Source organism: Mus musculus, chromosome 5 (genome assembly GCF_000001635.26).
Source record: "Mus musculus strain C57BL/6J chromosome 5, GRCm38.p6 C57BL/6J".
Lineage (NCBI taxonomy): Eukaryota > Metazoa > Chordata > Mammalia > Rodentia > Muridae > Mus > Mus musculus.
The window spans coordinates 115,387,490-115,410,443 of record NC_000071.6 but is presented as its reverse complement, the minus strand read 5'-3'; the positions used below and the strand labels follow the sequence as shown (position 1 = coordinate 115,410,443).

The 22,954-nt window shown below is 48.4% G+C and overlaps 1 protein-coding gene across 2 annotated transcripts in view; it reads right to left on the bottom strand.

Annotated features, from left to right (window-relative positions):
• Msi1 (musashi RNA-binding protein 1) overlaps positions 1-22,954 on the bottom strand; it is a 96,640-nt gene that overhangs the window by 45,255 nt on the left and 28,431 nt on the right. The window lies entirely within an intron of this gene.

The window sequence follows — 22,954 nt, the reverse complement described above, 5'->3', positions numbered from 1 at the left end:
AACAAACAAAAAGAAAACAGTGCTAAGTGCTATCCTTGGGACTTGACTCAACTATACCAACCACCACCAAAATCCCCTTTCCCTCCCCTCTTCCTAACTTAAGAAACTATAACAGACATTTACAAAATATCCCATGGGCTCCCTAAGCAATTTACACCAACTGGTTCATTTAGCCATTCTGCAAGAAAAAAAAAAAAAAAAAAAAAAGGCTTGGGGAAGGTGGGTTTGGGAACAGACCCCTCCCACCCCCTACACCAAGCCTGTCCTCCACCAGGAACTGACACCCTCAGCTCCTGTTAACTTCACACAATAGAGGAAAGCCAATCCCAGAGAGCACGCACAGAATCCCGAGGCCACATAGCAAAGGAATAGGGAGCCTGAATTTGAATGTGGACTCTAAGTCACACTTGAATCTAATCACTTCTGTCTGTCTGTCTGTCTGTCTGTCTGTCTGTCAAATGAATCCAGGAGCTGCTGTCCTTCCATGACTTTAGCCTAGTGTGGCTACAAATGGCTCAGTCCCTGAAAGAAAGGGCCAAGGGTATGAGAACCTCACTTCTGTTCCCTAGCAACTAAATCAAAACCAAGGTTGACCCTGCACGCCTGTAATCTTAGCACTGGGGAGGCAGGAACAGGGTGCTTGCTCTCTGGAGCTCAGTCATCAGATAGTCTTGCTGAGTCAGGGACCTTTGGGTTTTGAGAAAAGACTCTGTCAAAAACTAAGATGGAGGGCTGGAGAGATGGCTCAGCAGTTAAGAGCACTGACTGCTCTTCCAGAGGTCCTGAGTTCAATTCCCAGCAACCACATGGTAGCTCACGACCAACTGTAATGGGATCCGACCCCCTCTTCTGGTGTCTTCTGAAGACAGCTACAGTGTACTCATACACATAAGATAAACCTTTAAAATAATCATAATGTAAATATCTGTGTCTCCTGATGGTTTGGTGAGAACCCTGTGAAAGGATCTTTCAGCCCCCCCACCCCCACCAAAGGGGTCACAGTTCACAGGTTGACAACTGCTGGCCTGGAGCATTCTTCCCCATGCGACATTATCTTCCTGCTATGGACAAGCCCACATTAGCCTGGGAATCCTACCTCAGCCTGAGGGTTTTTTTTTTTTTTTGGTTTGTTTTATGAGACAGGATTTCTCTGTGTAGCCCTGGCTGTCCTGGAACTCACTTTGTAGACCAGGCTGGCCTCGAACTCAGAATTCCACCTGCCTCTGCCTCCCGAGTGCTGGGATTAAAGGCGTGAGCCACCACGCCAGGCTCAGCATGAGGTTTTTTTCCCCCAGGCTGTGCCCTCCTCTCCTTCCTGTGTCTCACACACTCCCTCTGCCTTTTCAGTGTCCCCCACGAATGTCACTTTCTCCACAGACACCCTCCCCACCCCCACCCCCGCAGGGCCATCCTTCTGCTCCATTTCCCTTTGCCCCTTTGGTTTCACAGGAAGCTTTGTTGCAACTGTGTGTTTTGGTACCTGTGTGAGTGTGTGCATGTATCACATGGTCAATGAATGCCCCGCAGCTGGTGAATATCTTTCTCCCTGCCTCTCCAGGTCCTCTGCCCTTTTCTTCCTTGAGACACAGTCTCATGTAGCCCAGGCTAGCTTAAAACCTGATATGTAGCTGAAGATGAAATTGGCTGGAATCCTCCTGTCTCCACCTCCCACTAGAGCGGCAACCAGATTATGGACCACTGGCGGGTGGAACCCAGGAGTCACATTAGACAAGCGCTCTACCAACCAAGCTACATCTCAGCCTCTTTAAATCCTTCCGGAAACTTAGGACTATTTCCTCTTGTTCCCCATGGCGTGGGCTAGCTCGTGAGGCACTCTATCCATCTTGAATGCACAGTGTGGCAGACACATCGCCTTCCTTAAGCCTCTGGACATAATAATAATGACCACTGTGGTTTATTGAGCTCTTGGAGCAGCCGAAGCAGTTTCTCATGCTCTTTCATTGGCTCATCGGATAACTCATGATGCTGTCTTAATTACTAGTATATCCATAGGATGGATGAGTATCTGAGATTCAGAGACATGCCACCCCTTGGCTAAAATGGCAAAGCATCTAAGGAGAAGACCGGGGCTTCTGCCCAGGGCTCTTCCGCACCTTTACACTGGGCCAATCGTTTGGTGCCACGTCACAGAGGGTGGGGCTGGCTGCTTGGGTCCATGCTGTCCTCTCCTGCCCTTTCCCTTACTCCCTCTCCCAGGGGTTTCTGGGAGCTGCCATGGGGCAAGCCCGAGAAGGCAGCGCCTTAATTTAGTATCAGAGCACTAAGAAAGAGCAGGCAGCAGGGTTCAAACGCCTGCCCTTCTGACTGTGACCCAGAAGACAGATGTTGAACCCGAAAAGTGGAACCCCCCCCAAATTCTGTTTTACTATAAGTGACACAGCTGTCCCCACAGCAGTGCTGATCTTGCTGGGTCATCAGCATCAGCAGGCTCCAGAGAAGCCAGAGTCCCTGGGAGCCACTCAGAACGATCCAGCCAGAAAAACCTAGGTCATCAATATGATTATATATATATACACATACACAAAAACAAACAAAAAAACAGGTACTTTTTGTTGTTGTTGTTGGACTGGACTGAGGGTGGGCACATCTTTAATTACAGTATTTGGGAGGTGAGGGCAAGAAGATCAGGAGCTTCAAAGGTCATCTTCAGCTAGATAGCCAGTTTGAGGCTAGCCTGGGCTACACAGCAAGACCCTACCTCAAAAACAGACTGGGAGAGATGCCTAGCGTACAGAAACGCCTAAGTGACAGTGTGAGGACCAGAGTTCAAGTCCAAAGATCCCACATCAAATCTAGGAGTTTTTTAAGTACCTTTAATCCCAGCTCCTATGGAGGCATTAGAGGTACAGACGGGAGACCCCACGGAAGTGGAGATCCAGCCAGCCCAACACACACAGTGGGCAAACCACAAAGAAACCCTGTCTCAAACAAAGGGGAGGTGAGGGCTCACATCCAAGCTGTCCACAGGCAAGCAGTGGCAAGTGGGTACCCATATCCAAATATATCACATACATGCACACAGTATTCACATACACACACACACACACACACACACACACTCGCACACATGCACCTGTGCTCGAGAAACAACTTCAGAATGTTGCTCAGTGGCAGAGGGCTTATGCAAGAATTTGGGTTTGATTCAGACAGTGTTGGTACAGGCCTTTAATCCCAGCACTTGGGAAGCAAGAGGGAGGTAGATCTCTAAGTTCAAGGCTAGCCCTGTCTAAAGAGCTAGTTCCAGGACAGCCAGAGCAACACAGAGAAACCCAGTCTCAAAAAACACACACACAAACAAAAAGAACTTAAGTTTGATTTCCCAACCCTTTCAAGGTTCTTCTTCCACTCAGTGTGTGTTTTGTTTTTAATTTTTTAAGATAACTCAGCTTCTATGATACCAGGGATTGAGCTCACAGCCTCACAACAAGTTTTGCTGATTTGAGTTCTATGTCCCTGTATGAGAGAGGAGAAAAGACAGGGAGAACAGTGTGCTGACACTTGCTACGCATAAGTAGGGGCTACAGAGATGACTCGACCCAGGAGGTGTTTGCCTCACAAGCTAAGGACCTGACTTAGAGCCAGGACACCCATGTGAAGCTGGGCACAGAGGCTTAGGCCTGTAATTGGAGTGCCAGGGAGTCAGAGACAGGGGGATGCCTGGGACTTCCTGACCAGCATGTCTGGTTGAGTCAGCAAGCTACTTGTTCAGGGAGAGACCCTTCTCAATGAGGCCTGGACAGACAGCTCAGTGCTTAAAACTCTTGCCATGCAAGTGTGAAGACAGGAGGTAAGGACCTCAGAGCCCACATAAAACCTGGCAAGCCAGGGCAAGCCTTCTCGCTAGGCTAGCCAGAACTGGGCAGTTCCTGGTTCATGCGCAGTCCCAGACTCAGTAAATAATGCTCAAGAGCAATTGAGGGAGGCGTCTGATGTTAGCGTTAGTACATACACACACACACACACACACACACACACACACACACACACACGCATATGTACACACACATACACATGCAGGCACGAGTACACAAACACACAAATGCAAGCACACACACACACACAAGCACATGCATACATACACACACACAAATACCCGCACTTGGGTGTGGGCATACACTAATGCAGACATGAACACACACACACACAGACACACAAACGTGCATATGCACCCAAACACAATGTGTGCACACACATACACATACATTCACGCACTACACACATACACCAAAAAGCCCAAACAAGCCGGGCAGTGGTGGCGCGCTCCTTTAATCCCAGCACTTGGAAGGCAGAAGCAGGTGGATCTTTGAGTTTGAGGCCAGCCTGGTCTACAGAGTGAGTTCCAGGACAGCCAGGGCTACACAAGAAACCCTGTCTCGAAAAACCAAAAAAAAAAAAAAAAAGAAAGAAAGAAAAAAAGAAAAGAAAGAAAGAAAAGAAAAGAAAAGCCCAAACAAAAACAAACAAAAAAACACCAAATAAAAACAAACAAACCAAAAAACCCCAAAATAAAAACAAAATGGTGACTGAGAAAGACACTCCACAGGGACCTCCTAACCTACACGTTTGATAATGCACATCTGCACACACATGTATGCACACATAAACAAAAAAACCATGCTAAGTAAACACAGTTCTGGTTCCCTAGACAGGAAACCACACGTATCTCCCTCTACTTGAAATACCAAAAACTGGGCCGAATCCTGAGAAACAGAAGGCAGGTGAGGAGCTGCGGAGACTGGTGGAGAGGAGAGGAGAGATGGTTTAATGAGGCATAGCTGTCCCCCAGGTGAAGAGAGGCAGGCCTGGAAGGAATCGGGGCTTCACGGCACTGGGAAGAGCCTCTGATGCACACTTTGAGGTGGCTGACTGGGGGCTGGGCGTACAGCCCCACAGTAGGATGCTTGCCTAAGGGTGTTAAGACCCTCGTTCAATGCCCAGTCCCAGGAAGAGAGGAGGAAGTCCTGTTTGCCAAGTATACATGCAACCCTAGCAACAGAGGCTGAGGCGGCAGACGTGGTGGTGGGGGGGAGACATTACACCAAATAAAACACGTACAATGTGATTTCAGGTGCCCACAGATGCCAGGGGCATTGGCTCCTTTGGCGGTCCAGGCAGTTGTGAACTGTCTGATGCACGTGCCAGAATAGAACCCAAGTCTTCCTTAAGAGGCATCTCTGCAGCCCCTTCCTTGCCTTACACAGATGGGATGACACTATAACTTATTGACCTTTCTGGCAACGTATCAATTAGCATCTCAGATCAATATATTTTCCCCCCATCCCTTTTTATTTTGGAGACAGGGATCTCACTATGTAGCCACAGCTGGCCTGGAACTTGCTGTGTGGAACAGGCTAGCCTTGAACTCACAAGAGATCCACCTGTTTCTATCTCCTGAGTGCTGGGGGTTAAAGATGAGTCAAGTATTGGTTCTTCCTGTTCTCCCTGGCTCTTCCACAGTGCTTCTGACCGACCCACGATTTCCCTCAGAGATGAGGTTCCAACTTGTCTGCCTCGAAGCAGGTGACTGACCCCACAGGCTGCCTGCTTTGAGTTAGTCACCCTGTCTTGCAGGACCCAGCTAAGTGTCCAGACTCCCAGATGCAGGACTTCAGGCAGCTACCTAAACTCCGTGAGCCTCGAGTCTTCTCAGATGCCTTGAGGAGAGGCACAGAGCATGCAGGGTACAGCTCTGGGCCAGCTGGTGTCATCTGATCTCTCGGGAAGAAAAGGTGGGCAGGGCCCTGGGTCTGTGGCCACCTGCTTTGGGTAGGGCATTAAAGCTGTGGCGGGGAAGGTGAGGCCCGAGCTAGGCGGCCCTGGGAACCCGGGAGAGAGGCGAGGCTGGAGTGGAAACGTTTAGCAGGAGAACAAACGGGCTCCTGAATGGGAGCTTTTTATTCCTGCCGCACAGGGCTTTGTTCCCCAAACACGTGACACACAAAAGCCTCTGGTTGAATTCGGGAACCCAAATTGGTTCTCAGGTGGGGGAGGAGACGGGTGTCCGGATTTCGGGATTCCTTAAAGGGACAATGCCCTGGTTAGTCGGTCTCAGGGTTCAGTCCTCATTGTCAGGGGAGGGGAGGGGAGGGGAAGGGGTGGGTGTGAACTGGACCTGTGGGGGCGGGGCAGCTGTTCAGAAGAGGATGAAGAGGGGTGGGGGTGGGTTGAGAAGAAGTGGGGAAGAAGGAAGACAGCCCTGGCCCCCTGCCTGAGAAACAGAAAGCATTGAAAGGGAGACGAGAAAGGAGACAAGTTTAAAAAAAAAAAAAAAAAAAAAAAAAAAAACCTGGTTAGAAAGTTCTTAGTGCGTCCACCCGTCCTGCCTGGCCAAGGCTCGCCCTATTTCTCAGCCCCACTGGCTGCTGCCTGCCCTGCAGTTCCTCCATGCCCCAAGCTGGCTCTTGCCTCTGGGCCTCTCTGCCTTTGCCCTTTCCCGCCACCTGACCTGCTTCCCACCCACCCACAGGATTACACTGATCCGGTAATCCCAGCCGCCACCCCCTCAGAGGAAAGAGAGAAACCTGCTGCTATGTATGTCTCATCCATCTTGTGCCTAGCTCTCTCCCCGGAGGTCACCGCAATGCTTCTCACGGCGGGGGTGACACACCAAGACACCATACTGGAGCCTGCCCGCCTGCCCCGCCCCGGCTAAGTGGGGCAAGGGTGGTGGCCACCACTGCGCTAGTCCCTTCTCCGTGGAAAAGCCATTGTTTTAGAGTCAGGTGAAACTTTGTAGGTGGGAGTCTTGGGCAAGCCTCTGACTTCATTTCCTCTCCTCCTTCCTCCACCCCTGCCACTAACTAGCCTAATCTGGCCTTGAACTCCTGATCCTCCCGCTTCAGCCTCTTGAGTGTGGGGATTACAGGTATAGAACACCCTTCTCCGGGTTGATAGGTAATTTCTGAATCAGGTTTTTGTTTACCTATGGTGCTGGAGTCCCAGACTAGGGTCTTGAGTGTGCTAGGCAAGTACTCTAACATATTAGCTCTAACATGTTAACATGTTAGCTCTACACCCAATCCCACTCCAGCCAGCATGACTTGATGGATCCTATTTACAGATGAAAAAAATAGTCTCAAGAAGAAAGAACAGACCCGGAATTTGCAGCCCGCTCTCTCACCCCAAGGCGTGTGTTCTGCTTCTTTGACTCTGGTGCCCTCTCTGGTTTCTGAAACTTGGAACCCTGAGAGGCAAAACTGAAGGGGCTACCCCAGTTCCCTGCACCCGCATCCCGCCCCAGGCCTTGTTACATTGTACTTAGAGAGCTGAGCTCTACCCCACTGGCTCTGTGGTTTCATTACCTTAAAGTTTATAACAGACCAAGTTTCAAGGTGTACACCTTTAATCCCAGCACTCAGAGACAGAGGCAGGACGATCTCCATGAGTTCAAGGCCAGCCTGGTCTACAGAGTTCCAGGACAGCCAGGGCTGTATAGGGAGACCCTCTCTCGAGTTTTTTGTTGTTGGTTTTTTTTCTTTCCACTTGTATATACATGAATTGAAATTTAAAAGTAGAAAAATATTTTTGAAAAATTATATTTGGGGCTGAGGATATAGATTGCTGCTTAGTGTGTACAAGCCCGGAGTTTAATCTCCAGCGCCTCACAAATCCAGGGGTCCTGGGGACACATTCTTGCGTTCCAAGCATTTGGGAGGATCTGAAATTTAAAAGCCATCCTCGGTATTATTGAGAATTAGAGGCCAGCTTGCAGCTACAGACACTGTGACACTGTGTCCAAAAGAAAGAAAGAAAGAAAGAAAGAGAGAGAGAGAGAGAGAGAGAGAGAGAGAAAGAAAGAAAGAAAGAAAGAAAGAAAGAAAGAAAGAAAGAAAGAAAGAAAGAAAGAAAGATTATTTTAGAGTCTCCCCTGTGTTGTCCTAACTGCCTAGGAAGCTGAGGCAGGAGAATGCCCACAGTGGGAGCATGTCTTCAGCCTGGGGGGAGAATCCGGGGTACACCACAGTGCTGGGCTGAAGGGGAGACTCTGGAGTGCCCCGTGCTGAAGGGACTGTCAACAGGTCATTTTCAGCCCGGAGCTCCAGACTGGGCCTTGGGCACAGAGGCCCTCTAAGAAGGTTGTGCCCCCATGTTCCCTCCCTAAGTAGCTAAAGCAAGCTGGTTGTGCAGACCCAGCTTTGGGACGCGGGATCGGGTTGGGATTGTTCCGCTAATCCGCTGAGATCATCAGTTTCTGTGCCCTGTGCTCTGTGCCCTTCAGGTAGCGATTCTGAGCAGCTGCCACTGGGGGCAGGTGGGGGTGGGGGGGCTGGCTTCTATAGGCTTCCTCCAGCCAGTCTTCCCACCTACCTGTTGTCCTAGAGTCTGGCTACCCACCCCAAAATGTCTATCTAAGCTATACCAACCTTCCAAATAGCCACTCATCTTTGAGGCCTTATAACCTGCTCTATTCTGGAAGTAAGAGCCACATCCCTCTGGTTTAGGGGACCACACTGGGAGGTACCTTTGCCCTTTATCATGCCTTCTTAGCAAGTGACTTGGCCTCCTTCTGCCTCTGTTTGCCAATCTGTGAAATGGGAGTGTGAGACTAGTATCTACTACTTCAAAGGCTTGATGGGAGAAAGCAGGCATCTAATGAGGCCCAGCTCACTGGTTTGGGATGAAGAACTTGATATGAGGGCCCTCGAGATGACTCAGCAAGCAAGGGCTCCAGCCACCAAGTGTGACAACCTGAGTTTCAGCCCCCAGATCCTGGTGGTGAGAGGAAAGAACCAACTCTGGAATTTTTCCTCTCGACTTTCACATGCACACCACAGCACACACATGGGTGTGGAAGCCCCCCCCCCATAAGTAAACGAACAAATGTAAAATAATATAGAAAAGCATGATAATGAAAACTTAAAAAAAAAAAAACTTGATAGTGACTCCCATGTGGGCTAGCCTTATTCCTTTTTTTTTTTTTAATTGCTGTTGATTTGAGACAGGATCTTACGTAGCCCAGGCTAGCTCAGAAATCATCACTGCCTCATGTAGTCTAGGATGGACTTCTTCAGCTTCTGGGCCTCCTGCGAGCTGGGATTATGGTAACCCCATGCCCTGCTGTGCATTTCCCCTAGGCATTATCCCATCTTACCTTCTAGCCACCTAGAGGGGTAATTAACACCATCACTCAACGGACAAACCTAGGAGCAGAGGGTCTCTCTTGCTCGGGGTTCACTCTAAGTCACCCTGTTCTGTCTTCTCCCCTACATCAGTGCCAGCCTAGACTCTGTGCACATTGGGCAAGTGCTCTAACCTTGCATCTCCCTCTGATCTTGTTTGTCCTAGTAACTTCTAATCTCCAGTAAGGCTTAAGACTGTGGCTCTACGGAAGAAGGCAGTCTCAGAACCCGCAATAATCTATTAGATTCCGGCAGAGTTCATATGCAGGAGGAGAAGGGAAGGCAGCATCTGCAGGCTTTGAACTCTGCCGTTTCGCTTTGGTGAAATAGATTGAAGTCCTTGTGGTGACTAGTACAGGTGCAGTCATAGCCGAACTGGGAAGGGCTGCGGGGCTGTAGTGCACACCTTTGATCCAGCAGGCAGAGAGGCAGGCAGATCTCTGAGCTTGAAGCCAGCCTAGGGTAAGCACACTGACACCCTGTCTCAAAAAGACAACAGCCCTGGGAAGAGCTCTAAGGCTAGGTAGGCGTCCCTCACCTGGAGAGTGGGAGAGCAAACAGTGGGACACAGGCAGGAAGCAAATACTGCTCAGCCAGTGGCAAAGGCGGCTCCAACCCACAGCAGGGAAAAAGCCTCAGATGTGGCTGTGTGAGGCAAAACAGCGAGACTCACGGTACAGACTGGACAATTCCATCCGATGATGTTCAAGAACATTTACTGAGAACTTGGGCACAGACGGCACGCTAGTGACTGCTCCCTGGGAAGGCAATGCCAATCAGTTCATGAGAAACTTCTGGTACAACGGGAACATTCTATATGCAGTCTCTCAGCAGTCCCCGTAGGTTAAAAACTTGCCAGCAAATTTATCCAAGTTTGGGACAAGAAAACAGACTCCACAGTTAAGAGTGCTTGCTGCTGTTCCAGGGACCCAAGTTCAATTCCCAGCATCTACACTAGACTATTCACAGCTGCCTATAGCTCCAGCTCCAGGGTATCTGATGTACTCTTCTGGCCTCTGTGAACTTGTCTAGGTCCTAGAGCATTTGTGTGAGCACACACACACATATGCATAAATGAAGAATACATCTTTTTTAAAAATCCATTCATGTTAACATATATATATATGTTACTATGTTATTGTTAATAAGCTAAATTAAAAAAATATTTCAGTCTAGCCAAATGTGGTAAGTATTCACCTTTAATCTACACACTCAGGAGGCACAGGCAGGAGGATCTCTGAGGTTAAAGTCCAGCCTAGTCTACATAGTGAGGCCTGGTCTCAATAACAGTCAAAACAATGATAATAATGACAGTTCCAGTTGTTGTTATATCCCTTCTATAATTTTAGCCCTTGGGAAGCTGAGGCAGGGTGATGGAGGATCATAGGCTACCCTGGGATACATTGTGAGATTTTTTTTTTTTAAGATTTATTTATAAGACAGGCATGATGGCACATGCCTTTAATCCCAGCACTTGGGAGGTAGAGGCAGGCAGATTTCTGAGTTCGAGGCCAGCCTGGTCTACAAAGTGAGTTTCAGGACAGCCAGGGCTATACAGAGAAACCCTGTCTCAAAAAAAACAAAAAAAATTTTTTTTTTTAAAATTTATTATTCTATGTAAGTACACTGTAGCTGTCTTCAGACACTCCAGAAAAAGGCATCCGATCTCATTACAGATGGTCGGATTGTCGTAAGCCACCATTTGGTTGCTGGGAATTGAACTCAGGACCTTCGGAAGAGCAGTCTTAACCTCTCTTAACTGCTGCGCCGTCTCACCAGCCCAAAAGTGAGAGATCTTGCCTCAAACAGCAACAGCCATTTTTTTTCCCCACTTAAACTTGGGAAATGGAAACATGAGGACCAGAAATTCAAAGACAGCCTTTGATATGACCATGTTAGTGCACAGCTTTTGATATGACCATGTTATTGCACGGAGCTTTGGCACGGGGGTGGAGGTGGGGGAAAGAGGGAGAAAGGGAGAGAGAAGGAAATGTTACATAGTAGTTCATATCTCAGGGTGTGGTTCAGCCCTAATATATAGAGTTCAGTCCCCAGCATAATAAAAAAAATTGAATTCAATTTAGTCTAGCTAAGTAATATTCGAAGGCCTGTGGTCCTAGCTCTTGGGAAACCCAGACAGGATGTTGAATTTGAAGCCAGCCCAGGCCACACTGTAGGTACCAGGCCAACCAGGGTTACAAGGAGTGGTCTGGCAGGGAGGGGGTGGGGGTGGGAGGTTGGGGGGGATGATGAGGGGGTTGGGGGGAGTGAAGGTGGAGTTCAGAGGGTGTGTGCCCAAGCGGTTAAACAAAAAGCAAGCTCATAAACAAAAATCCCACAGGATGATGGTAAATGTCGTCCTCCCTGTCTCCTGGGGTACCAAATAAGATCCGAGATACTTGAGTGAAGTTTGAATGTCAGACCAACAACACGTGGCATAAGCATCCCCTGTACAATATTTGGGACTTTTATTTTTTGCTTTTATTATCTGTCGTAAGCAGGAATTTAATCGGGCCTTCTCGATTTTCGCTCACTAAATCTGGCGATCGCCACCCTCCCGGGACCCCGCTCTGTCGCAAGCCCGTGCCCACCGCAGGGCGAACGCCCCGCGCCGCGCAGCGCCGCAGTCACGCCGGGGCCGCAGCCTGGCAACGCTGCCACAAAGGGAGCCCGGGAGGCGGAATCTTTCCACATGCCTGATCAATGGGGGCACGGAGACGGCGGCGCAAACAGGCCCGAGACAGCCGCACAAAGAGGAGGCCCCTCGGCCGCTCCCGCCTCGCATTGATCCCTCTCCTTTGTGGCTCGGACAACGGGAGAGGCGCCTCGTGGGGACTCGGTCTATTCTCATTAGGGGCGAAGGCCCTCGAGGACCCTTGGCCCCCAGCCCTTAGCAGCAATCCCTTCTAGAGCCTCTGAGACAAGGGTCTGGGGGTGGGGGTGGGGGTGTCCCGGGTCTATCTGGGGACAGGGTGGGGTCGAAAAGTGTCAATAGTACAAGTCACCCAGACCCCGCCCCCTGAGGACCCCCCAGTCCGCTCTAGCTAGCAGGTTTGCTCTGTCCCCCCTGGTTACTGGCAAGACCTCCTCGAATCGTCTACTTTTATTTATTGAGTAAATATTTATTGAACGTTTGCTCCAAGCTGTTCCCATTCCCTCCCACCCCAGAAGACCACTTGAACTAGCCAGTCCCTTCTGAAAGTATCACCTCTCTGGGAAAGCATCTTTGGCCCATCTCCCACCTCAGGTTGGACAGATTGGGCCCCACCCCCACCCCGGGGCCTTTTCTAGCTCCCTGCTCGCTTTTCAATCACAATAGGGGCAGCTAACAATTACCCAGCACTTACTTTGCCTATAGCTCCCAAGCATTTGACATGGCTGGCTCCTTTTTTTGGTTTGTTTTTAAGATGGGACTTCAGTGTGTATGTAGCCCAGGCTAGACCTAAAGTCTGTAGCCCAGGCTGGCTTAAAAATGGTAAGCTCCCTGCTCCAGGGTTCCTATAACTCATAAAACATCCCCCCCCCCCCAGATTTGGGCTGCTATGACCTCCATTTTTGAGCGACAGAAATGAAGGCTGGTATACTGGGGATTGGGGGTGTACAGGACCCAAAGCCACATAGCTAATAAGGGGCATATCTATTATAATTAGCTGGGCAGCTAATCCATCGGTCCATTTTTGTCTGTTTCTCCAACAGAGGCAGTGACCTTGGCATCCAACAAGACCAGGGTAGCTGTGAACTATTTCCTAATCTTAACAACTTAGGTTTAAGAACCAAACTGAGTTCCAGAGGCTGAGAAGATTTGCCTAGTAGGCTCTGGGTCTGGGTCTGTCCCCAGCACTAAAAGGGGGCCAGGGGAGGGGTTGAAATTGTTGCTGAGCCTGGAGTGGTGGCTCACACCTTTAATCCCAGCACTGGGGAGGCAGAGGCAGTTGGAGCTTTGTAAGTTTGAGGCCAGCCTGGTCTACACGGGGAGACCCTTTCCTCCTCAACTTGCTTTGCTTTTTTGGTCATGATATTTTATTGCAGCAATAGAAACCCTAGCTAACACACACACATGAAATAAATATTTTTTATAAAAAGATTTTTTTTTCTGAGCAATGAGGGGAAATTAATATAGTTTCTGCCCACAAATGAGGTTGAAATCAGACTCTAAAATAGTGTAAAATGCATTGCAGGGATCTGGAATCACAGTTACATACTTCCTTGTTGAAGAAAAAACAAAACAAAAAAACAGAAACCAACCCAGCTTCACTGAAGTATAATTTACAAGCAAGGAAAGATATCCACTCTGAGTGTCCAGTTCGATGAACATTGACAAGTCCATCCTCTGGAGTAGCTCACTGTCAGATGAAAAACGTTTCCATCTCCTTGAAAATACCCCACGCACCCCTGACATCCTGTGTCCTTCCATCCTGTTCCCAGGCAACCCGTCATCTCTCTTCTGTCACTATAAATTAGTTTGCATGTTCTAGAACGTTGGAGACACGAAATCCTACAGGAACTCCTTCACGTCTGGTTCGCTCTGGGAATTCGGTGTGGTGGCCTGCCTGTGCTTGTTCAGTTTCAGCTGCTTCATCCAGACAGCGAAGGTGGATGTGTCCTGATTTAGCTGAGAACAGGCTCGCAGGGAACACTGAACCTGTACACGGGAGGTGCTCGATAAATGTTCTTGCTTTCTATAACCCTTCTGCTGAAGACTTTGAATCAGGGAAGAACCATGGTTTTTTTTTGTTCTGTTTTCATGAATCCAGATTTTGGGGGGTAGAGGAGAGACAGACAGACACAGAGAGACAGACAGACAGAGACAGACAGAGAGACAGTAACTTTCCCAGGATGACACAGCCTGAAAAAGTCAGAGTTAACAGAGGAACCCAGGCAGCCTATTCCTGGAGAACATATTCTTTTACTTGTTTCTGAAGACAGGGTGTCTTAGTCAGGGTTTCTATTCCTGCACAAACATCATGACCAAGAGCAAGTTGGGGAGGAAAGGGTTTATTCAGCTTACACTTTCCACATTGCTGTTCATCACCAAGGAAGTCAGGACTGGAACTCAAACAGGTCAGGAAGCAGGAGCTGATGCAGAGGCCATGGAGGGATGTGACTTACTGGCTTGCTTCCTGTGGCTTGTTCAGCCTGCTCTCTTACAGAACCAAGACTACCAGCCCAAGGATGACACCACCCACAAGGGGCCTCTCCCCCTCTATCACTAATTGAGAAAATGCCTTACAGCTGGATCTCATGGAGACATTTCCTCAACTGAAACTCCTCTCTGTGATAACTCCAGCTTGTGTCAAGTTGACACAAACTAGCCAGCACACAGGGTCTCCTTGAATTTGGTATGTAGCTGAAGGTGACCTTGAACTCCTGACTCTCCTGCCTCCACCTCCCATGTTCTGAGATTACAGGCACTGCACCAACCATCCCTGATGTGCATAATGCTGGAGACCCATCCAAGGCTTTGTGCGTGCTGGACAGACACTCTGAGCGGCTGAGCACATCCACAGCCCACTCCTTATTCTTTTAAGAAAATCATACTCTGGACCAGCTGTGGTGGAAGTGGGAACAAGGGGAACCCCAAACTGAGACCAGTGTAGACCACACAGAGATATTCTCCAAAGAAGATGTGCATAGAATGCTATCTCTCATGAAAACCATGTTTTCTTCTTCCTTCCCTTCCTTCCTTCCTCCCTCCCTCCCTTCTCCCTCCCTCCTTTCTTTCTTTCTTTCTTTCTTTCTTTCTTTCTTTCTTTCTTTCTTTCTTTCTTTCTTATTTACTGGTTTTTCGGGACAGGGTTTCTCTGTGTAGCCCTGGCTGTCCTGGAACTCACTCTGTAGACCAGGCTGGCCTCGAACTCAGAAATCCGCCTGCCTCTACCTCCCAAGTGCTGGGATTAAAGGTGTGCACCACCACTGCCTGGCTCTAACTGCCTCTTGTCTTGTCTTCTTCTTTATCAATTCCTTTCATCTTGTCTTTGGTCATCTTCATTCTGTCTTCTCTAGGAATGTAGTATAATGTAAATATAATACATAGGGATATACTATATGTGCTTAAATATAACTATACTATTTCTAATATACATGCATGCATATGTATGTGCATGTTCCAGGAGGTGTGCTCACCTGTGTGTGTGTGTGTGTAGGTCAGAGGTTGCTTTAGATAGCTTACTTTTAGAAAACAGCTTCTCTTTTTCAAGCTGGAGCAAACGTGTTTTGGCTAGTCTTACCGCCCACTAAGCCCCACCCATCATCCTCCTGCATCTCTCACTCCCACCACCACACAAGGTGCCTAGAACCAAACCCAGGTCGTTATGCTTCCGTGGTACGCACGTTAGCTGTTAAGCCACCTCCCCAGAGGTGTACTTTTTTTTTTTTTTTTTTTTTGGTTTGAGTACCAGACTCTGTACTCTGCGAGTACATCAACTCTTGTAACTTCCCCAGGCACGACGTGAAGACGAAAGAGGAAGAGCTCCCATTTTACAGGTGAGGCCAGTGAAGAACCTGCTTTAGCAGATTGCACGGATGCTGCCGCTCAACAAAGGACTTTGGCAAATCTCTTCCCTCCTATTCCCTGGGTCTTCCCTAGAGCTCCCCCTTGACCTGGCTTGTTTCTGGAGGCATCCTCCTTGACCACTCCTCTCCGCAGGTTTTCCTCTTCTGGCCCCAGCCTGTGGATTCTAAGTTTCCTCACCAACCCCACCCCTCCTTCCCTCCCCGCACTTTGTCTGGGGCAAAGCTACAATTTCAAACAGGGTTGAGTTCCTTCAGTAAAGGGGCAGGGACCGAGCCCCTCCCCTCGGTTCTCGTCCCATAAATACCCCCTGTGTGCAGCGCCCAGGGGCCCCGGGGGAGCCAGGCGGGCTGATCTGTAATTAGAAACTTTTCTCCCTTCCCTGTCAGGAGAAGGGAGGGCCCAGGTCAGGCCCAGTCATCTTATTTGTCATGAATTATTCAGGAGATGGGAAGTGGAGTAGTCTCCGAGGGCCCCTCTGCTCACCAGACCCTTCTCTGGTCCAGCCCTGCATAGCCAGGCTCACTCAGCCTTGTCCCCCTCCCAGCCACCCACCCAGTGAATAAACAAACCCCCATGGGGCAGGCAGCTTTGCAGACAGGGTTTGCATCAGATCTCGTGGGGTGCAAGAGTGGGGTGAGGGTGGGGATTGGCTTCTTATCTGAAAGAAGTTACATGGATGGAGAGAGACAAGGCTAGGAGAAGAGAGGCTGAGCTGAACTTGAACTCCGAGCTCAGGAATCAGAAGGCACTGTGGTCGTGTAGTGTCACTCTAGCTGCTGGATTTCAGATGGGAGTGGCCACACCCACCTAAGAAACTTATTTTAAAACAATCAGCATACAATCTCCAGGACTCCAGAGAGAAGGAGGAGAGAGAGGGAAAAAAAAGAGATTCCCATAACCCTTAAGGAAGACGCTACGTATACCCAGTTAATAGATGTGGAAATTGAGTCTGGCAGACCTTAAGGGAGTTTGTCGGAGGACACAAACTGCTCAGTAGAATGGGAAGCCAGCCTGAGCGCATCCCTGCATGGCGCACCCTTGGCCACCACTCTTGGTGGGCGATGAGATGATAGCAAGGCGTGTAGACCCTGTATCCTCGTGGTCTTGGATTGCTCTTCCCTTGGTGTCAGACTTTGGATATGCAGATGTCTCCCTGAGACCAGCGCTCTGGGGATCACAAATGACTCCCCGGTCATCGGGTCATCAGAATGAGGTCTGCTATCTCACATTCCTTACAGGCTTGCAAAGTGACCTCTTAGCTTCATGTCAAAGGAGATGCCCAGGGTCTGCTAGAGACAGAGATGGGGAGGGGGGGGAGAGGCAGAGACAAAGAGAGACAAACAGACAGAGACAGAGAGACCAGAGACTGTGGTTCCCCGAGAAGCTCAGAATTTAGAATTTGGAAAATAACTACCTAACTCTACACCTTACTATCTACATGAACTTGGGCCAATTCCTTGAACTCTCAGTCAAGATAAAGACGAGTAATAAAAAAGAGCTGTGAAGATACAGAAGATGATGCATATAAAGTATTTGACATGCCTAGCATATAGTGGGTGCCTAGCATATAGTGGGTGCCTAGCACATAGTGAGTGCCTAGCACATAGTGGGTGCCTAGCACATAGTGGGTGCTCATTTGGCATGCCTAACACATAGTGGATGCTCAAACAATGAGGCCATCATGGTCATCATCATTATCATTGAAGGCTTTTTCTCAGGAGGATTAATGGGAATGACCTTCCAGAAGCAGCCCTGCCATGTTTCCTTTAAGAAACCCCAATCCCTCCACAACCTCTGTATCTAGGTGGGATGGCCCAAGCTATACACAAAGTTGGTTGTAGACAGTGCATGTGATCAATTAGAGCCAATGAGAGGGAGAGCCTGAGATTTAGCTCCTGGGGAGTTGCAGTTTTCCCACTGGGAAAAGCAGGGGCAGATCTAGTAAGGGCACTCATGTCTTTGGGCTCCTGGATCCAGGTGTGGGTCTCGTGTAGCCAAGGCTGGCCTCAGACTTGCATTGTAGCCGAGGGTGGCTTTGAACAGCTAATTCTTCTGCTTCTTTATCCTAGGAGCCAGAGTCACAATCCTGGGGCACCACATCTGACAGGAGAATTATTACTTCACTTATTTATTTTTGAGACAAGGTCTCACTATGTTACCCTGGCTGCACTGGAACTTACTCTGTAGACCAGGCTGGCCTCGAACTCACAGAGAGCCGTTTTCCTCTGCCTTCAGAGTGCTGGGACTAAAGGTATGGGCCACCACACGGGGCTACACTATTGACTGTTGTTGTTGTATTTGAGTTATTTTTTTCTCTCTCTCAGTCAACCAAGAGCTCTGATGAATATACCTGAGCCAGCACAGAGTCTCTCCACATATATACAGAGAAACAGATCGATCTAAATATAAAAGCCAGGCACGCATCTTTCAAATGACAGCGTGCGTCGGCGGCGACTCAGTCCTAACTATTACTTTTGTTTCCCACAGTTAGGTCGAGAAAGAATTCACAATGCACAGGTACAAATTAAGGGCCTTTACTCACTCACGTATGCTGTCACTCGGGTTCAGGCTTAGAGTCACGGCTTGGCTTTAACCGCCGTCTTCCTTTCTGCTCTTAGGAAAACATTCAATTCCTCCTCTGGGCGTAGGCTCTACCCTGCTTCCTTGTGGGAGCTGTTTCTGTCTGCCTCTTGTCTGTGTGCCTGCCCGCCAGTGCTGGCAGAACCCTAACTCTGTTTATGGTCTGAGACAGAAACATGATTTGCCTTTAGCATCTCCCACCCACCCCCACCCCCACCCCCACCCCACCCCACTCCCAATCCCCCACCCCACCCCACCCCCGTCCCTGCTCAACTAGGTTAGCTGTCTTTCTCTGCACAAAGGGAAACACTCGCTCATTCTCTCCTGTCAAACCTGGCCACCTACAAATCTAGACTTATTCTCTAGGTGCCTGGCGAGACACCGATGAAGGCAGTATGAATCTGTATAAAGTAGTGTATGGGACAACTTGTTCTAACTCAGAAGTTCCTGGGTCAGACAGCAGCGTAGTTGGAGGGTAGCAAGGAAGACCGGAATCAGGTCAGCATCCCAAATATGATTTTGTCATCCCCTTGCTGTGTGACTTGGGGCAAGTTACTATGATCAGGATAGCTGCTGCTGCTGCTTCTTCTCCTCCTCCTCCTCCTTCGATTATTTATTTTATGTATATGAGTATACAGTAGCTGACTTGAGACACACCAGAAGAGGGCGTCAGATCCCATTACAGATGGTTGTGAGCCACCATGTGGTTGCTGGGAATTGAACTCAGGACCTCTGGAAGAGCAGTCAGTGCTCTTAACTGCTGAGCCATCTCTCCAGACCCCAGTACCTACTTCTTAAGGCCAATGCTTAACAAATGCACTTTCCTCTAGATCAACGGCATTCAACCTATGGGTTGTGACTCCTTTGGGGTCTACCTGTAGAACACTGGAAAACAGATATTTATATTATAACTTGAGACAGTAGCAAAACTGCAGCTATGAACTGGCAACAAAAGTAACTTTACGGTCGGGGTCAGCACAACAGGAGGAAGTGTATTAAAGGGTCACAGTGTTAGGAAGGCTGAGAACCCCTGAGGTGGGAAACCAAGCTTCTCTCAGCCTTGCTCCACTGGAATGGGCACCCAAGCCTTGGAAGGAACCCTTCAGTGATACGCTATAGAAATCCTACCTTACACAGAACTGCATAGTGATTCAGTCGGTAAAGGTGCTTGCTGCCAAATTTAAAGACCCTAATTCCCAAGACCCATGTGAAAGAAGGAGAGAACTTATCTCTTCAAGTTGTCTTCCGACCTCCACACATTTGGCATGTACACACACACACACACACACACACACACACACACACACACACAAATGTAATGCAATATTAAAATATAAACCAGGTGGTGGCACACGTCCCTTTAATTCCAGTATCCTGGTGGCAGATATAGGCAGATCTGAGTTTGAGGCCAGCCTGGTTTACAGAGCAAGTTCTAGGACTGCCAGGGACACACAGAGAAACCCCGCCTCAGACAAAACAAAGTCAAAGTCTAGTAATCCTATTTTTCAGACTGGATCAGAGAGGGTACGCTGGTAAAAAATCACAGAGCTCAGACTTGCTATCAGTGTGCTTGCTCATGCCCCGCCTGCTCTCCCCTGTCCTGTATCCAATACACGATTTTTCCTAGAACAAACAACGGCACATCCCACAGCTAAGAAGCAAAGCAGGGGTTTGAAGGCAGCAGTTTCACTCCACAGCTTGTTTGCTTCTTGCTCTGAGGCCTCAGCTAGATTCCAACGTTTCTTCCTTTCTCTCTCTCTCTCTCTCTCTCTCTCTCTCTCTCTCTCTCTGCCTGACAGGCGTTATCCCAAGCATCTGGGCTGGCAGGATAGGTTGGTGGAGAGATGGGCTTCCTACAAAGGCCCCACAACCTTTAAACTGGATCCAAGGAATCCACGGTAGAGGGAATAAATCAACTTCTCAGAGTCTTTTTTTATTTTGTTTTTGTTCGTTCCCTGAGACAGGGTTTCTCTGTGTAGCCCTGGCTGTCCCGGAACTCGATACGTAGACCAGGCTGTCCTCGAACTCAGAAATCCACCTGCCTCTGCCTTCTGAGTGCTGGGATTAAAGGCATGCGCCACCACTGGCTAGCTGAAAGTTGCCTTCTAGCATGCACATGCAAAGTGTGGCACACATGTACTGGGATTTGCACCAACGCATGTGATCACACACTTGCACACCGTATTTATACGTACATACAGTAATAATAAATAAAATAAAATTTTTAAAGCAGTTACAGACTTGCCTGGTACTATTTCTCCCCCTCCCCCTCTTTTTAAGTACTGTTCTGGGAATTGAACCCACGGTCTAATGCAGGATAGAAGGAATTCTACCATAATTTCTTTCTCTTAACTATAATTATACAGCCTCCATTGTGGTAGGAGACACCAGCCACCCTTGTGGAAGGCTAAGGTGGTTGTCTGCTTGGAAGATGACTCACTCCTCAGTCCACATGACACCACTGGTCAATAGAGAGCCTGATGCTCCAAGAGTCCAAATCTAACCTTCTCTAAGGAGGTGACATAGTGGGGGGAGGGGGGGCAGGGGAAGGAAGGGGATGAAGCAGAGGGAAGAGTGGACTTGTATGTAGTCTAGTGGAGGCTTTGAAGCTCCGATGAGTCCCTGAGGGTTGACTCAGTTGATGTGAGGGGGCTGACACTCACAGCCGTGGACGTGGACTGACGGGGAGGAGGGGGCGTGGCTACCCCCATCTCCACCACAGTGGTTGGCTAGTCACAGGGAGAGATTGACCTGTATGAGCTGTCGAGTGACTAGCAGCACCTCCAGGAAATGAGAAATACACGTCTGGGTCTAAATGATACCTCAGGTTCTATATCGCAGCGGAGTCATTCTTTCCTCTCGCCCTCAGATGCTGGTGTGCCTTAAAAACAGAGTCAAGGAACTGGAAACGCAGGGTTCTTAGACTTGATCCTCAACACAACACTCTATGCCTGCCATTTTCTCCTTGGCGACTTGTTTCACGCTCAGGAACCCATTAAGCACAACTTTGACTGATAATTGATAATATTAACAAGCATTTATATCATAGATGTGATCCAATTATAGATACTTTAAATATTTCATATGTATATAATATTTAGATGAAATGAAATATTAAATATTTTATATTATATTAAATAAATACTAAACATATTTTAAAGTTTACAATAATCCAGTGAGATGAACTTTGTGTGATTGTCTATGCTTACAGTTGAAGAAGTAGATGTGAAAGAGGTTAAGGGATTTTAAAGCTTGATTGAGACAGAATCTCTCTGTCTCTCTGCCTCTCTGATTCTTTGTCTCTCTATCTCTCTGATTCTCTGTCTCTCTTGCTCTCTTGTCTCTATCTCTTTCTCTCTGGGGGGTGGCTTTGAGACAGGGTTTCTCTGTGTAGCTCTGGCTGTCCTGGAATTCTCTCTATAGACTAGGCTGGCCTAGAACCCCCAGAGATCCACTTGCCTCTGCCTCCTGAGTGCTGGGATTAGAGGCGTGCGCCACCAGACACCTTTAAGCTTTCTGATCTTAACCACTCACTGATCTCTTCAGCCCCCAGGATTATAATGAAGATTGGCTGCAGAACTCAGTCTTGGCTGGGTCCAGTGGTGTTCATTCAGAGTCCCAGTTAGTCAGGAAGCTGAGGCAGGAAAGACCAGCTTGAGAAAACATGAGATCCTATTTGTAAAAAGACAGACAGACAGACAGACAGACAGACAGACAGACAGACAAGAAACACCAAGTGCAATTCCAGCACTTGAGAGATGGAGGCAGGAATTTCAGGAGTAGAAGGTTATTTTCTGTGACACACAGCAAACTCAAGGCCAGTCTGGGATACCTAAGACCCTGCTTTAGAAAGAAAGAAAGAGCCAGGCAGTAGTGTCGCACGCCTTTAATCCCAGCACTTGGGAGGCAGAGGCAGGTAGATTTCTAAGTTCGAGGCCAGCCTGGTCCACAGAGTGAGTTCCAGGACAGCCAGGCCTACACAGAGAACCCCTGTCTCGAAAGAAAGAAAGAAAGAAAGAAAGAAAGAAAGAAAGAAAGAAAGAAAGAAAGAAAGAAAGAGACAAAGAAAGAAAGAAAGAGAGAGACAAAGAAAGAAAGAAAGAAAGAAAGAAAGAAAGAGACAAAGAAAGAAAGAAAGAAAGAAAGAAAGAGAGAAAGAAAGAAAGAAAGAAAGAAAGGAAGGAAGGAAGGAAGGAAGGAAGGAAGGAAGGAAGGAAGGAAGAAAGAGAGAAAGAAAGAAAGAAAGGCAGGCCAGCCTGGAATCTCAGTGTTTGGAGGCTAATGCAGGAAGCCAGCCTGCCTTACATAGTGTCACCCCTTCTTAAAACAGAACTGGGGGGTGGGGGTGGGAGGTTAAGAAGAAACCAACAGGTGAAGGGGGGAAGGGAAGGAGAGGAAAAGTGAGGAAGAACTTTTAGTAGCAGTAGTCCTTTGGTTCTTTTGTCTCTTTGTGTAGCCCTGGCTGTCCTGGAACTTACTCTGTAGACCAGGCTGGCCTCAAACTCAAAGATCCACCTGCCTCTGCCTCCCAAGGACTGGGATTAAAAGCATACACCACCATACCTAGCTAAAAACTTTGCCTCCCAAGGACTGGGATTAAAAGCATACACCACCATACCTAGCTAAAAACTTTTTTTAAAAATTTATTTTATTTTAAATTATGTGTATGTAGTAGGGAGGTTTGTGTGTGTGTGTGTGTGTGTGTGTGTGTGTGTGTGTG